At 49.2% G+C, this 16,404-nt stretch overlaps 2 protein-coding genes across 4 annotated transcripts in view; one reads left to right on the forward strand and one right to left on the reverse strand.

Annotated features, from left to right (window-relative positions):
* Positions 1–1,700, reverse strand: part of LRRC8B (leucine rich repeat containing 8 VRAC subunit B) — a 185,636-nt gene extending 183,936 nt beyond the window's left edge. The window contains exon 1 of the mRNA XM_063939938.1: positions 1,582–1,700. The gene's annotated coding sequence lies outside the window, so the exon portion shown is untranslated. The remainder of the gene's footprint in view (positions 1–1,581) is intronic.
* Positions 1,701–1,876: 176 nt separating this feature from the next.
* KYAT3 (kynurenine aminotransferase 3) overlaps positions 1,877–16,404 on the forward strand; it is a 255,249-nt gene continuing 240,721 nt past the window's right edge. For 2 of the 3 annotated variants that reach the window (XM_063939940.1, XM_063939941.1), the window contains exon 1: positions 1,877–2,005. The gene's annotated coding sequence lies outside the window, so the exon portion shown is untranslated. The remainder of the gene's footprint in view (positions 2,006–16,404) is intronic. The other variant, XM_063939942.1, reaches the window with a different exon arrangement.

Below are 16,404 nucleotides of genomic sequence, written 5' to 3' on the forward strand. Positions count from 1 at the left end.
TTCCTTTTGGTAAGAAGATGTAAAGAGAGTGAGTGAGCTTGAGAAAGTGTATGTGTGTGTATTAGTGTGTGTGTGTGTATTAGTGTGTACAGTATCTATGTGTGTGTGTGTGTATCTTTGTGACTGGGTGGGCAAAATGTGTGTAGGTGGCACTACCACAAGCGCAATTTAGTGTAAGTGGCACTACTAAGGGGGTATTTTGTGTAAGCGGCACTACTACAGGGGGGGATTTTGTGTAAGTGGCACTACTACAGGGGGGGATTTTGTGTAAGTGGCACTACTACAGGGGGAGATTTTGTGTAAGTGGCACTACTACAGGGGGGATTTTGTGTAAGTGGCACTACTACAGGGGGGATTTTGTGTAAGTGGCATTACTACAGGGGGGATTTTGTGTAAGCAGCACTACTAAGGGGGCATTTTGTGTAAGCGGCATTACTACAGGGGGGGGGGGGGTTGTGTAAGCAGCACTACTGAGGGGGCATTTTATGTAAGTGACATTACTACAGGGGTGATTTTGTGTAAGTGACACTACTACAGGGAGGATTTTGTGTAAGAGACACTACTACAGGGGGGATTTTGTGTAAGCGACATTACTACAGGGGGGATTTTGTATAAGTGGCACTACTACAGGGGGGACTTTGTGTATAAGAAGCACTACTATATGCGGAGTTATGTGAATAAGATTGTGCTACTGTGGTGTAATTTGAAATGGGGGTATTATTGTGTGGCCATGCCCCTTCCATGTTGGTCCACACTCCTTTTTCGGTGTGCATCAAAGGCGCGTGCTGTCCCTTTGTAAAGTATGGGAGGGCGCAAATTTATAGTTTGCAGGGGGAGCCGAACACCCTAGCACTGGCCCTACCTCTATTCCATGCTTGCCAACTCTTCCAGAATGTTGAGGAGAGTCCCAAATTTCAGGAGGCTCACCAAGACTTCTGAAACGGTGGGCCAGGCTTCCATATTCTTTGGACTTACTGAGAGGAGTGAGGGGCCCGGTGACTTTATGATATACTTCACATAGGTCATTGTAATGCCACCTAACACTAGAATAAGATGCAAGTCTCGGATTTGTACCGCAGGGGCGGAGCCACGATAACACAACCGCAGCGCTCTGCACCTAGTACACACCTGGCCCCGCTGTGACCCTCATGGAGGAGCTCTCTAAAAGTCCCAAGTATGATTTATTCTCATTACAGACCCAACCAGCCTACTAAGCACTTACTGGCCATTGCAGTCTGACTTCACCCGTCTGGCATATAACCTCATGCATCATCAAAGTCCTACTTTTCCCTAGATTGTACACCGGCGAGCAGAGCCCTGTCACTGCTGTCCAGCCTTATATCATGCCCCAGTGCAGGGCGCTGCTAGCACCATATAATAACAGCTGTAACTGTCCTGGGTGACACACAGCCACTTGTCAGAGCGCTTACAGTGTGCACCGCTATGAGGAGGAGGCGGCAATGACAGTGTATATCCCCGTGTATATCCCCCCTTCCCCCAACCCGTTACCAACCCCGACACGAGCTATGTATGCGGCCAGCACGGCACAGGGACACTGGCAGACACGGCTATGGCACTTACATGGCTGAGCTCACATCTACCCCATCATCTCCCTCTTTTGTTGGCCTCTGTCAGTGTCAGCTGCTTCTTCCTCCTCCCTCACACATGCAGAGTACTACAGCCGCACATAACAGCCAATGGCGGCTCGCACCGTTTTTATCGTGACATCCTATTGGTCTTCAGCCCTGTCAGTCATCGTGCGGGACCTTGGGAGACAACAAGCATCCAATGCTGGCGGGAGAGCTGGCTGGAGGTATCAGAATTGCTATTGGCTGATCACTCCTTCACTCAAACTACCCGTCCAATCACCTCTCCTGTGATCTGTAGTCCGTGCACTAACCTGGTGTCCTGTGTATCCTCCCTTTCCTCCTTATCCGTGCTGCTGTGTTAGTGGGACAGAAGGACGCAGCAGCCGGCTCTATAGCGTCAGTAAGGAGCGCAAGCAGTAAGTAACACAATGCTATAGTAGTACTCACAGGACGCACAGAGGCCGCTCCCATACACATGTCCTGTGTCACTGGCGATATAACCTGATTCCCATTCATGCCCTGCTCATTATTGGCCGCCGTAATAATCACTTAGGTTTTCCTATTTAACGTTGTGTTGAGAATCCCATTATTATTATTATTATTATTATTATTATTATTATTATTATTATTATTATTATAACTATTATTATATTCATTTTATTATTATAAGTGAATTTTAAATTATTTTTGTGTTATTTAGAAGCGACAGAGTTAATCTGGCAGCATGTTGAATTAAATATATTTCTCTGACGTCCTAGTGGATGCTGGGAACTCCGTAAGGACCATGGGGAATAGCGGCTCCGCAGGAGACTGGGCACAACTAAAGAAAGCTTTAGGTCACCTGGTGTGCACTGGCTCCTCCCACTATGACCCTCCTCCAAGCCTCAGTTAGATTTTGTGCCCGGCCGAGGTTGGATGCACACTAGGGGCTCTCCTGAGCCCTTAGAAAGAAAGTATAGATTTAGGTTTTTTATTTTCAGTGAGACCTGCTGGCAACAGGCTCACTGCAGCGAGGGACTAAGGGGAGAAGAAGCGAACTCGCCTGCTTGCAGCCGGATTGGGCTTCTTAGGCTACTGGACACCATTAGCTCCAGAGGGATCGACCGCAGGCCCAGTCCTTGGTGTTCGGTCCCGGAGCCGCGCCGCAGTCCCCCTTACAGAGCCAGAAGCAAGAAGAGGTCCGGAAAATCGGCGGCAGAAGACATCAGTCTTCACCAAGGTAGCGCACAGCACTGCAGCTGTGCGCCATTGCTCCTCATGTACACCTCACACTCCGGTCACTGAGGGTGCAGGGCGCTGGGGGGGGCGCCCTGAGCAGCAATATTAACACCTTGGCTGGCAAAAATACCACAATATATAGCCCCAGAGGCTATATATGTGGTAAATACCCCTGCCAGAATCCAGAAAAAAGCGGGAGAAAAGTCCGCGAAAAAGGGGCGGAGCTATCTCCCTCAGACACACTGGCGCCATTTTCTCTTCACAGTGCAGCTGGAAGAAAGCTCCCCAGGCTCTCCCCTGTAGTTTTCAGGCTCAAAGGGTTAAAAAGAGAGGGGGGGGCACTAAATTTAGGCGCAATATTATATATACAAGCAGCTATTGGGGAAATTTCACTCAGTTATAGTGTTAATCCCCACATTATATAGCGCTTTGGTGTGTGCTGGCATACTCTCTCTCTGTCTCCCCAAAGAGCTTTGTGGGGTCCTGTCCTCAGTCAGAGCATTCCCTGTGTGTGTGCGGTGTGTCGGTACAGCTGTGTCGACATGTTTAATGAGGAGGCTTATATGGTGACGGAGCAGATGCCGATAAATGTGATGTCGCCCCCTGTGGGGCCGACACCAGAGTGGATGGTTAGGTGAAAGGTATTAACCGACAGTGTCAACTCCTTACATAAAAGGGTGGATGACGTAACAGCTGTGGGACAGCCGGCTTCTCAGTCCGCGCCTGCCCAGGCGTCTCAAAGGCCATCAGGGGCTCAAAAAACGCCCGCTCACTCAGATGGCAGACACAGATGTCGACACGGAGTCTGACTCCAGTGTCGACAAGGTTGAGACATATACACAATCCACTAGGAACATCCGTGACTTAATCCCGGCAATAAAAAATGTGTTACACATTTCTGACATTAACCCAAGTACCACTAAAAAAGGGTTTTATGTTTGGGGAGAAAAAGCAGGCAGTGTTTTGTTCCCCCATCAGATGAATGAATGAAGTGTGTGAAAAGCGTGGGTTCCCCCGATAAGAAACTGGTAATTTCTAAAAAGTTACTGATGGCGTACCCTTTCCCGCCAGAGGATAAGTTACGCTGGGAGATATCCCCTAGGGTGGATAAGGCGCTCACACGGTTGTCAAAAAAGGTGGCACTGCCGTTTTAGGAACGGCCACTTTGAAGGTACCTGTTGATAAAAAGCAGGAGGCTATCCTGAAGTCTGTATTTACACACTCAGGTACTAGACTGAGACCTGCAGATCGTGCTGCTGCAGCGTGGTCGGTGACCCTGTCGCACATGAGAACATATTAAAGACGTCGTCTTATATATGAGGGATGCACAGAGGGATATTTTGCCGGCTGGCATCCAAAATGAATGTAATGTCCATTCTGTCAGGAGGGTATTAGAGACCTGTCACTGGACAGGTGATGCTGACTTTAAAAGGCGCATAGAGACTCTGCCTTATAAGGGTGAGGAATTATTTGGGGATGGTCTTTGGGACCTCGTATCCATTACCTCAGGTTTCCTCACAGACTAAGAAAGCACTGGATTATCAGGTACAGTCCTTTCGGCTTCAGTAAAGCAAGCGGGTCAAAGGCGCTTCCTTTCTGTACAGAGACATGGGGAGAGGGAAAAAGCTGCCCCAGTCAGTCTGTTCCCAGAATCAAAATTCTTCTCTCGCTTCCTCTGAGTCCACAGCATGACGCGGGGGCTCCACAGGTGTAGCCAGGTACGGTGGGGGGCCGTCTCAAAAATTTCAGCGATCAGTGGGCTCGCTCACAGGTGGATCCCTGTTTCATTCAAGTAGTATTTCAGGGGTACAAGCTGGAATTCGAGATGTCTCCCCCCCGCCGGTTCCTCAAATATGCCTTGCCGACAACTCCCTCAGGCAGGGAGGCTGCGCTAGAGGCAATTAATAAGCTGTACTCCCAGCAGGTAATACTCAAGGTGCCCCTACTTCAACAAGGACGGGGTTACTATTCCACACGGGTTGGGGTATCGAAACCGCATGGTTCGGTGTGACCCATTTTATATTTAAAATCCTTGAACACATACATAAAAAAATTCAAGTTCAAGATGGAATCGCTCAGGGCGGTTATTGCAAGCCTGGACGAGGGGGATTACATGGGATCCCGGGACATCAAGGATGCTTACCTGCATGTCCCCATTTACCATCCTCGCCAGGAGTACCTCAGATTTGTGGTACAGGATTACCATTACCAAGTCCAGACACTGCCGTTTGGACTGTACATGGCACCGAGGGTGTTTACCAAGGTAATGGCCAAAATGATGATACTCCTTCGAAAAAAGGGAGTTTTAATTATCCCGTACTTGGAGAATATCCTTATAAGGGCAAGGTCCAAGGAGCAGTTGCTAGTCGGGGTAGCACTATTTTGGAAAGTGCTACAACAGCACGGTTGGATTCTAAACAGTCCAAAGTCACAGCTGGTTCCTACGACACGTCTACTGTTCCTGGGGATGGTTCTGGACACAGAACAGAAATAAGTGTTTCTCCCGGAGGAGAAAGCCAAGGAACTGTCATCTCTAGTCAGAGACCTCCTGAAGCAAAAACAGGTATCGGTGCATCATTGCACGCGAGTCCTGGGAAAAAATGGTAGCTTCCTACGAAGCAATCCCATTCGGCAGGTTCCATGCAAGAGGGCCGCAGGTTCGGCATACAGGACTAGGTCCTAGTGACCATGGATGCCAGCCTTTGAGGCTGGGGGGCAGTCACACAGGAAAAAAAAACAAAAAAAACTTCCAGGGACTTTGGTCAAGTCAAGTGACTTCCCTACACATAAAAATTCTGGAACTGAGGGCCATTTACAATGCCCTGAGTCAGGCAAGGCCTCTGCTTCAAAACCAGCCGGTACTGATCCAATCAGACAACATCACGGCAGTCGCCCATGTAAACCAACGGGGCGGCACAAGAAGCAGGATGGCGATGGCAGAAGCCACAAGGATTCTCCGATGGGCGGAAAATCATGTGTTAACACTGTCAGCAGTGTTCATTCCCGGAGTGGACGACTGGGAAGCAGATCTTCTCAGCGGACACGACCTCCACCCGGGAGAGTAGGGATTTCATCCAGAAGTCTTCCAAAGGATTGTACACCATTGGGAAAGGCCACAGGTGGACATGATGGCGTCCCGCCTCAACAAAAAGCTATAAAAGATATTGCGCCAGGTCAAAGGACCCTCAGGCGATAGCTGTGGACGCTCTGGTAACACCGTGGGTGTACCAGTCGGTTTATGTGTTCCTCCCTCTGCCTCTCATACAAAAGGTACTAAGAATAATAGGAAGGCGAGGAGTAAGAACGATACTCGTGGTTCCGGATTGGCCAAGAAGAGCTTGGTACCCAGAACTTCAAGAAATTATATCAGAGGACCCATGGCCTCTGCCGCTCAGACAGGACCTGCGGCAGCAGGGGCCCTGTCTGTTCCAAGACTTACCGCGGCTACGTTTTGACGGCATGGCGGTTGAACGCCGGATCCTAAAGGAAAAGGGCATTCCAGAGGAAGTCATTCCTACGCTGATTCAAGCCAGGAAAGATGTAACTGCAAAACATTATCACCGCATATGGCGAAAATATGTTGCTTGGTGTGAGGCCAAAAAGGCCCCAACAGAGGAATTTCAACTAGGTCGATTTCTGCATTTCCTACAAGCAGGAGTGTCTATGGGCCTAAAATTAGGCTCCATTAAGGTACAGATCTCGGCTCTGTCGATTTTCTTCCAAAAAGAACTAGCTTCAGTACCTGAAGTTCAGACATTGTAAAAGGAGTGCTGCATATTCAGCCCCCGGTTGTGCCTCCAGTGGCACCTTGGGTTCTCAACGTGGTGTTGAGTTTCTTAAAATCACATTGGTGTGAGCCACTAAAAACCGTGGATCTAAAATATCTCACGCGGAAAGTGGTCATGTTATTGGCCTTGGCTTCGGCCAGGCGTGTATCAGAATTGGCGGCTTTGTCTTATAAAAGTCCTTATCTGATTTTCCATATGGATAGGGCAGAATTGAGGACTCGTCCCCAGTTTCTCCCTAAGGTGATATCAGCTTTTCACTTGAACCAACTATTGTAGTGCCTGCGGCTACTAGGGACTTGGAGGATTCCAAGTTACTGGACGTAGTCAGGGCCTTGAAAAATTATGTTTCCAGGACGGCTAGAGTCAGGAGAACTGACTCGCTGTTTATCCTGTATGCACCCAGCAAACTGGGTGCTCCTGCTTCTAAGCAGACTATTGCTCGCTGGATTTGTAGCACAATTCAGCTGGCGCATTCTGCGGCTGGACTACCGCAGCCAAAATCTGTAAAAGCCCATTCCACAAGGAAGGTGGGCTCATCTTGGGCAGCTGCCCGAGGGGTCTCGGCTTTCCAACTTTGCCGAGCTGCAACTTGGTCAGGGGCAAACACGTTTGCTAAATTCTACAAAATTGATACCCTGGCTAAGGAGGACCTGGAGTTCTCTCATTCGGTGCTGCAGAGTCATCCGCACTCTCCCGCCCGTTTGGGAGCTTTGGTATAATCCCCATGGTCCTTACGGAGTTCCCAGCATCCACTAGGACGTCAGAGAAAATAAGATTTTACTCACCGGTAAATCTATTTCTCGTAGTCCGTAGTGGATGCTGGGCGCCCATCCCAAGTGCGGATTGTCTGCAATACTTGTATATAGTTATTGCCTAACTAAAGGGTTATTGTTGAGCCATCTGTTGAGAGGATCAGTTATATTCATACTGTTAACTGGGTATAGTATCACGAGTTATACGGTGTGATTGGTGTGGCTGGTATGAGTCTTACCCGGGATTCAAAATCCTTCCTTATTATGTCAGCTCGTCCGGGCACAGTGTCCTAACTGAGGCTTGGAGGAGGGTCATAGTGGGAGGAGCCAGTGCACACCAGGTGACCTAAAGCTTTCTTTAGTTGTGCCCAGTCTCCTGCGGAGCCGCTATTCCCCATGGTCCTTACGGAGTTCCCAGCATCCACTACGGACTACGAGAAATAGATTTACCGGTGAGTAAAATCTTATTTCTCTATCGTCCTAGTGGATGCTGGGGTTCCTGAAAGGACCATGGGGAATAGCGGCTCCGCAGGAGACAGGGCACAAAAAGTAAAGCTTTTTCCGATCAGGTGGTGTGCACTGGCTCCTCCCCCTATGACCCTCCTCCAGACTCCAGTTAGATTTTTGTGCCCGGCCGAGAAGGGTGCAATCTAGGTGGCTCTCCTAAAGAGCTGCTTAGAGAAAGTTTAGCTAGGTTTTTTATTTTACAGTGATTCCTGCTGGCAACAGGATCACTGCAGCGAGGGACTGAGGGGAGAAGGAGTCAACTCACCTGCGTGCAGGATGGATTGGTTTCTTGGCTACTGGACATCAAGCTCCAGAGGGACGATCACAGGTACAGCCTGGATGGTCACCGGAGCCACGCCGCCGGCCCCCTTGCAGATGCTGAAATCATAAGAGGTCCAGAATCGGCGGCTGAAGACTCCTGCAGTCTTCTAAAGGTAGCGCACAGCACTGCAGCTGTGCGCCATTTTCCTCTCAGCACACTTCACACGGCAGTCACTGAGGGTGCAGGGCGCTGGGAGGGGGGCGCCCTGGGAGGCAAATGAGTACCTATAAAGGCTAAAAATACCTCACATATAGCCCTAGAGGCTATATGGAGATATTTAACCCCTGCCTAATTTTTCTAAATAGCGGGAGACGAGCCCGCCGGAAAAGGGGCGGGGCCTATCTCCTCAGCACACGGCGCCATTTCCTCTCACAGCTCCGCTGGTCAGGACGGCTCCCAAGTCTCTCCCCTGCACTGCACTACAGAAACAGGGTAAAACAGAGAGGGGGGGGCACATTTATGGCGATATTTTGATATAACAAAGCAGCTATAAGGGAGCACTTATTATAAGGCTATCCCTGATATATATATAGCGCTTTTGGTGTGTGCTGGCAAACTCTCCCTCTGTCTCCCCAAAGGGCTAGTGGGTCCTGTCTTCGTTAGGAGCATTCCCTGTGTGTCTGCTGTGTGTCGGTACGTGTGTGTCGACATGTATGAGGACGATATTGGTGTGGAGGCGGAGCAATTGCCAAATATGAGGATGTCACCCCCTAGGGAGTCGACACCAGAATGGATGCCTTTATTTATGGAACTACGGGATAGTGTCAACACGCTAAAGCAGTCGTTTGACGACATGAGACGGCCGGACAATCAATTAGTGCCTGTCCAGGCGACTCAAACACCGTCAGGGGCTGTGAAACGCCCTTTGCCTCAGTCGGTCGACACAGACCCAGACACAGGCGATGACTCCAGTGGTGACGGTGACGAATCAACCGTATTTTCCAGTAGGGCCACACGTTATATGATTTTGGCAATGAAGGAGGCGTTACATTTAGCTGATACTACAGGTACCACTAAACAGGGTATTATGTGGGGTATGAAAAAACTACCTATAGTTTTTCCTGAATCAGAAGAACTAAATGACGTGTGTAATGAAGCGTGGGTTGCCCCTGATAAAAAGCTGATAATTTCAAAGAAATTATTGGCATTATACCCTTTCCCGCCAGAGGTTAGGGAGCGCTGGGAAACACCTCCTAGGGTGGACAAGGCGCTAACACGCTTATCTAAACAAGTGGCGTTACCCTCTCCTGAGACGGCCGCACTTAAAGATCCATCAGATAGGAGGATGGAAAATATCCAAAAAAGTATATACACACATGCAGGTGTTATACTACGACCAGCTGTAGCGACTGCCTGGATGGGCAGTGCGGGGGTAGTTTGGTCAGAATCCCTGATTGAAAATATTGATACCCTGGACAGGGACAATATTTTACTGTCGTTAGAACAAATAAAGGATGCATTTCTTTATATGCGTGATGCACAGAGGGATATATGCACACTGGCATCACGGGTAAGTGCTATGTCCATTTTCGGCCAGAAGAGCTTTATGGACGCGACAGTGGACAGGCGATGCGGATTCAAAACGGCATATGGAAGTTTTGCCGTATAAAGGGGAGGAGTTATTTGGAGTCGGTCTATCAGATTTGGTGGCCACGGCTACAGCCGGGAAATCCACCTTTCTACCTCAAGTCACTCCCCAACAGAAAAAGGCACCGACTTTTCAACCGCAGCCCTTTCGTTCCTTTAAAAATAAGAGAGCAAAGGGCTATTCATATCTGCCACGAGGCAAAGGTCGAGGGAAGAGACAGCAACACGCAGCTCCTTCCCAGGATCAGAAGCCCTCCCCGGCTTCTACAAAAGCCTCAGCATGACGCTGGGGCTTCTCAAGCGGACTCGGGGACCGTGGGGGGTCGTCTCAAAAATGACAGCGCGCAGTGGGCTCACTCGCAAGTAGATCCCTGGATCCTGCAGATAATATCTCAGGGATACAGGTTGGAATTAGAGACAGATCCACCTCGCCGTTTCCTGAAGTCTGCTTTACCAACGTCCCCCTCCGAAAGGGAGACGGTGTTGGAAGCCATTCACAAGCTGTACTCTCAGCAGGTGATAGTCAAGGTACCTCTTCTGCAACAAGGGAAGGGGTATTATTCCACTCTTTTTGTGGTACCGAAGCCGGATGGCTCGGTAAGGCCTATTCTAAATCTGAAGTCCTTGAACCTGTACATAAAGAAGTTCAAGTTCAAAATGGAGTCACTCAGAGCAGTGATAGCGAACCTGGAAGAGGGGGACTTTATGGTATCCTTGGACATCAAGGATGCGTATCTCCACGTTCCAATTTACCCCTCACACCAGGGGTACCTCAGGTTCGTTGTACAAAACTGTCACTATCAGTTTCAGACGCTGCCGTTCGGATTGTCCACGGCACCTCGGATCTTTACAAAGGTAATGGCCGAGATGATGATTCTTCTTCGAAGAAAAGGCGTATTAATTATCCCATACTTGGACGATCTCCTAATAAGGGCGAGGTCCAGAGAACAGCTAGAGATGGGATTAGCACTGTCTCAGGAAGTGCTAAAACAGCACGGGTGGATTCTGAATATTCCAAAATCCCAGTTAATGCCGACAACTCGTCTGCTGTTCCTAGGGATGATTCTGGACACGGTTCAGAAAAAGGTTTTTCTCCCGGAGGAAAAAGCCAAGGAGTTATCCGAGCTTGTCAGGAACCTCCTAAAACCAGGAAAGGTGTCTGTACATCAATGCACAAGAGTCCTGGGAAAAATGGTGGCTTCTTACGAAGCAATTCCATTCGGCAGATTCCACGCAAGAATTTTCCAAAGGGATCTGTTGAACAAATGGTCAGGGTCGCATCTTCAGATGCACCTGCGGATAACCCTGTCTCCAAGGACAAGGGTGTCTCTTCTGTGGTGGTTGCAGAGTGCTCATCTATTGGAGGGCCGCAGATTCGGCATACAGGATTGGATCCTGGTGACCACGGACGCCAGCCTAAGAGGCTGGGGAGCAGTCACACAAGGAAGAAACTTCCAGGGAGTATGGACGAGCCTGGAAACGTCTCTTCACATAAACATTCTGGAACTAAGAGCAATATACAATGCTCTAAGCCAGGCAGAACCTCTGCTTCAGGGAAAACCGGTGTTGATCCAGTCGGACAACATCACGGCAGTCGCCCATGTGAACAGACAGGGCGGCACAAGAAGCAGGAGTGCAATGGCAGAAGCTGCAAGGATTCTTCGCTGGGCAGAGAATCATGTGATAGCACTGTCAGCAGTGTTCATCCCGGGAGTGGACAACTGGGAAGCAGACTTCCTCAGCAGACACGATCTTCACCCGGGAGAGTGGGGACTTCATCCAGAAGTCTTCCACATGCTGGTAACCCGTTGGGAAAGACCAATGGTGGACATGATGGCGTCTCGCCTCAACAAAAAACTGGACAGGTATTGCGCCAGGTCAAGAGATCCGCAGGCAATAGCTGTGGACGCGCTGGTAACGCCTTGGGTGTACCAGTCGGTGTATGTGTTTCCTCCTCTGCCTCTCATACCAAAAGTATTGAGAATTATACGGCAAAGAGGCGTAAGAACGATACTAGTGGTTCCGGATTGGCCAAGAAGGACTTGGTACTCGGAACTTCAAGAGATGATCACGGAAGATCCGTGGCCTCTACCTCTAAGGAGGGACTTGCTTCAGCAGGGTCCCTGTCTGTTTCAAGACTTACCGCGGCTGCGTTTGACGGCATGGCGGTTGAACGCCGGATCCTAAAGGAAAAAGGCATGCCGGAAGAAGTCATTCCTACTTTGATTAAAGCAAGGAAGGAAGTAACCGTGCAACATTATCACCGAATTTGGCGAAAATATGTTGCGTGGTGCGAAGATCGGAGTGCTCCGACGGAGGAATTTCAACTGGGTCGATTCCTACATTTCCTGCAATCAGGATTGTCAATGGGTCTCAAATTGGGATCTATTAAGGTTCAAATTTCGGCCCTGTCGATTTTCTTTCAAAAAGAATTGGCTTCAGTCCCTGAAGTCCAGACCTTTGTTAAGGGAGTGCTGCATATACAGCCTCCTGTGGTGCCTCCAGTGGCACCGTGGGATCTCAATGTGGTTTTGGATTTCCTAAAATCTCATTGGTTTGAACCACTAAAAAAGGTGGATTTGAAATATCTCACATGGAAAGTGACCATGCTTCTAGCCCTGGCTTCTGCCAGGAGAGTGTCAGAATTGGCAGCTTTATCTTACAAAAGCCCATATCTGATTTTCCATTCGGACAGGGCAGAACTGCGGACTCGTCCGCATTTTCTCCCTAAGGTGGTGTCAGCATTTCATCTGAACCAGCCTATTGTAGTGCCTGCGGCTACAAGTGACTTGGAGGACTCCAAGTTACTGGACGTTGTCAGAGCATTAAAAATATATATTGCAAGGACAGCTGGAGTCAGAAAATCTGACTCGTTGTTTATATTGTATGCACCCAACAAGATGGGTGCTCCGGCGTCTAAGCAGACGATTGCTCGTTGGATCTGTAGCACAATCCAACTTGCACATTCTGTGGCAGGCCTGCCACAGCCTAAATCTGTAAAGGCCCACTCCACAAGGAAGGTGGGCTCATCTTGGGCGGCTGCCCGAGGGGTCTCGGCATTACAACTTTGCCGAGCAGCTATGTGGTCAGGGGAGAACACGTTTGTAAAATTTTACAAATTTGATACTCTGGCTAAGGAGGACCTGGAGTTCTCTCATTCGGTGCTGCAGAGTCATCCGCACTCTCCCGCCCGTTTGGGAGCTTTGGTATAATCCCCATGGTCCTTTCAGGAACCCCAGCATCCACTAGGACGATAGAGAAAATAAGATTTTACTTACCGATAAATCTATTTCTCGGAGTCCGTAGTGGATGCTGGGCGCCCATCCCAAGTGCGGATTATCTGCATAAATTGTACATAGTTATTGTTAACTAATTCGGGTTATTGTTGAAGGAAGCCATCTTTCAGAGGCTCCGCTGTTGTCATACTGTTAACTGGGTTTAGATCACAGGTTGTACGGTGTGATTGGTGTGGCTGGTATGAGTCTTACCCGGGATTCAAAATCCTCCCTTATTGTGTACGCTCGTCCGGGCACAGTACCTAACTGGAGTCTGGAGGAGGGTCATAGGGGGAGGAGCCAGTGCACACCACCTGATCGGAAAAAGCTTTACTTTTTGTGCCCTGTCTCCTGCGGAGCCGCTATTCCCCATGGTCCTTTCAGGAACCCCAGCATCCACTACGGACTCCGAGAAATAGATTTATCGGTAAGTAAAATCTTATTTTTTTATGTTCTGAGCATTTGACAAATAAAACTCTAGATAATCACAATCAAATATGTTTCTTAAATTCTCCAAAACGTGGATGCTATCCTAGAAAAGTACCCCAAAGTTGTATCACCTAGTTCTTTCCTAGGCTGCGTACACGGGTGGTCTTCTGGTTGCCGGCAGCTGGCCTCCTGGCACCCACCATACCGGCGCTGGAATCCCGACATCTTTTCTCCCTCTTGGGGGTCCACGACCCCCCTGGTGGGAGAATAGATAGCCACCGTGCCAGCAGCGTGGCGAGCCCGCAAGGGGCTCATTTGCGCTCGCCCAGCTGTCGGTGGCAAACCTTACCACACCCGCGTACAGTGGTGGTGATTCCAATGTGGATGGAGTAGTAGTGTCTGCCGGTACTTTGTATGTGTGTAGGACCCGTTCTACGCATACACGGACCGGTTCTGTGGCACAGGACGCAGTGACGGCATCCGACTCAGTGTTTGACAGTTTTATACCGTTTTGGGGATGGGGAGGAGGCGATGACGGGTTCCGTTTGTGTGTTGTCGCTGTTGAGGGGATGGGAAGAGGTCCGGGAGATTTCCTGGCCTCTGCGACAGGCGGCTTGCGTGTCTCCATAGCTGCCGCAGTGCTGATTTCTGCCCATAGCGTGGCGGAAACAGCATCACGCTGGGCATTTAAGTTGGTGAATGACTGTTCTCCCGGCAAAACACCCTGATTAGTCTGGGAGAATGGGCATTGTACGACTTACATTGGGCTGTATTGAATAGCATCGGAAGCTAAGTCCCAGCGCTATTCAACTCTCTTATTTTTTTATTTATTACCAGTTATTTATATAGCGCACACATATTCCGCAGCGCTTTTACAAAGACTATTTGGTCATTCACATCAGTCCCTGCCCCAGTGGCGCTTACAATCTATAATTCTATATTCCCTATCACATGTACACACAGACTTTCACACTAGGGTTAATTTTTGTTGGAAGCCAGTTAACCTACCAGTATATTTCTCTGACGTCCTAGTGGATGCTGGGAACTCCGTAAGGACCATGGGGAATAGCGGCTCCGCATGAGACTGGGCACAAAAGTAAAGCTTTAGGACTACCTGGTGTGCACTGGCTCCTCCCCCTATGACCCTCCTCCAAGCCTCAGTTAGATTTTTGTGCCCGACCGAGCAGGGTGCAATCTAGGGGGCTCTCCTGAGCTTCTTAGAAAAAGTTAGTTTTAGGTTTCTTATTTTCAGTGAGACCTGCTGGCAACAGGCTCACTGCATCGAGGGACTAAGGGGAGAAGAAGCGAACCTGCCTGCTTGCAGCCAGCTTGGGCTTCTTAGGCTACTGGACACCATTAGCTCCAGAGGGACCGAACACAGGCCCAGCCTCGGAGTCCGGTCCCAGAGCCGCGCCGCCGGCCCCCTTACAGAGCCAGAAGCAAGAAGAGGTCCGGAAAATCGGCGGCAGAAGACATCAGTCTTCAACAAGGTAGCGCACAGCACTGCAGCTGTGCGCCATTGCTCCTCAGGCACACTTCACACTCCGGTCACTGAGGGTGCAGGGCGCTAGGGGGGGGCGCCCTGAGCAGCAATAAAAACACCTTGGCTGACGAAAATACATCACATATAACCCCCAGGGCTATATGGATGTATTTTAACCCCTGCCAGAATACAGCAAAACGCTGGAGAAAAGTCCTCCGAGAAGGGGGCGGAGCCTATCTCCTCAGCACACGGGCGCCATTTTCCCTCACAGCTCCGCTGGAAGGATGTCTCCCTGACTCTCCCCTGCAGTCCTGCACTACAGAAAAGGGTAAAAAAGAGAGGGGGGGCACTAATTTGGCGCAGTTTGATAATATCAGCAGCTATAAGGGGAAAACACATTATATAGTGGTATCCCTATATATATATATATATATATATATATATATATATATATATATATATATATATATATATATATATATATATATATATATATATATATATATATATATATAGCTCTCTGGTGTGTGCTGGCTTACTCTCCCTCTGTCTCCCCAAAGGGCTAGTGGGGTCCTGTCCTCTATCAGAGCATTCCCTGTGTGTGTGCTGTGTGTCGGTACGATTGTGTCGACATGTTTGAGGAGGAAAATGATGTGGAGGCGGAGCAATTGCCTGTAATAGAGATGTCACCCCCTAGGGAGTCGACACCTGAGTGGATGGGCTTATGGAAGGACTTACGTGACAGTGTCAGCTCTTTACAAAAGATGGTTGATGACATGAGGCAGCCGGCTACTCAGCTTGTGCCTGTCCAGGCGTCTCAAAGGCCATCAGGGGCTCTAAAACGCCCGTTACCTCAGATGGCAGACACAGATGCCGACACGGATACTGACTCCAGTGTCGACGATGAAGAGACGAATGTGACTTCCAGTAGGGCCACACGTTACATGATTGAGGCAATGAAAAATGTTTTACATATTTCTGATAATGCAAGTACCACTAAAAAGGGTATTATGTTTGGTGAGAAAAAACTGCCTGTAGTTTTTCCTGCATCTGAGGAATTAAATGAAGTGTGTGATGAAGCGTGGGTTTCCCCCGATAAAAAACTGATAATTCCTAAAAGGTTATTGGCATCATACCCTTTCCCGCCAGAGGATAGGGCACGTTGGGAAACACCCCCTAGGGTGGATAAAGCGCTCACACGCTTGTCTAAACAGGTGGCACTACCCTCTCCTGAGACGGCCGCCCTTAAGGAACCTGCTGACAGAAAGCAGGAGAATATCCTAAAATGTATATACACTCACACGGGAGTTATACTGCGACCAGCAATCGCCTCAGCCTGGATGTGCAGTGCTGGGGTGGCTTGGTCGGATTCCCTGACGGACAATATTGATACCCTAGACAGGGACAGTATATTACTGACTATAGAGCATTTAAAAGATGCATTTCTATATATG

This window comes from Pseudophryne corroboree, chromosome 9 (assembly GCF_028390025.1).
Source record: "Pseudophryne corroboree isolate aPseCor3 chromosome 9, aPseCor3.hap2, whole genome shotgun sequence".
Lineage (NCBI taxonomy): Eukaryota > Metazoa > Chordata > Amphibia > Anura > Myobatrachidae > Pseudophryne > Pseudophryne corroboree.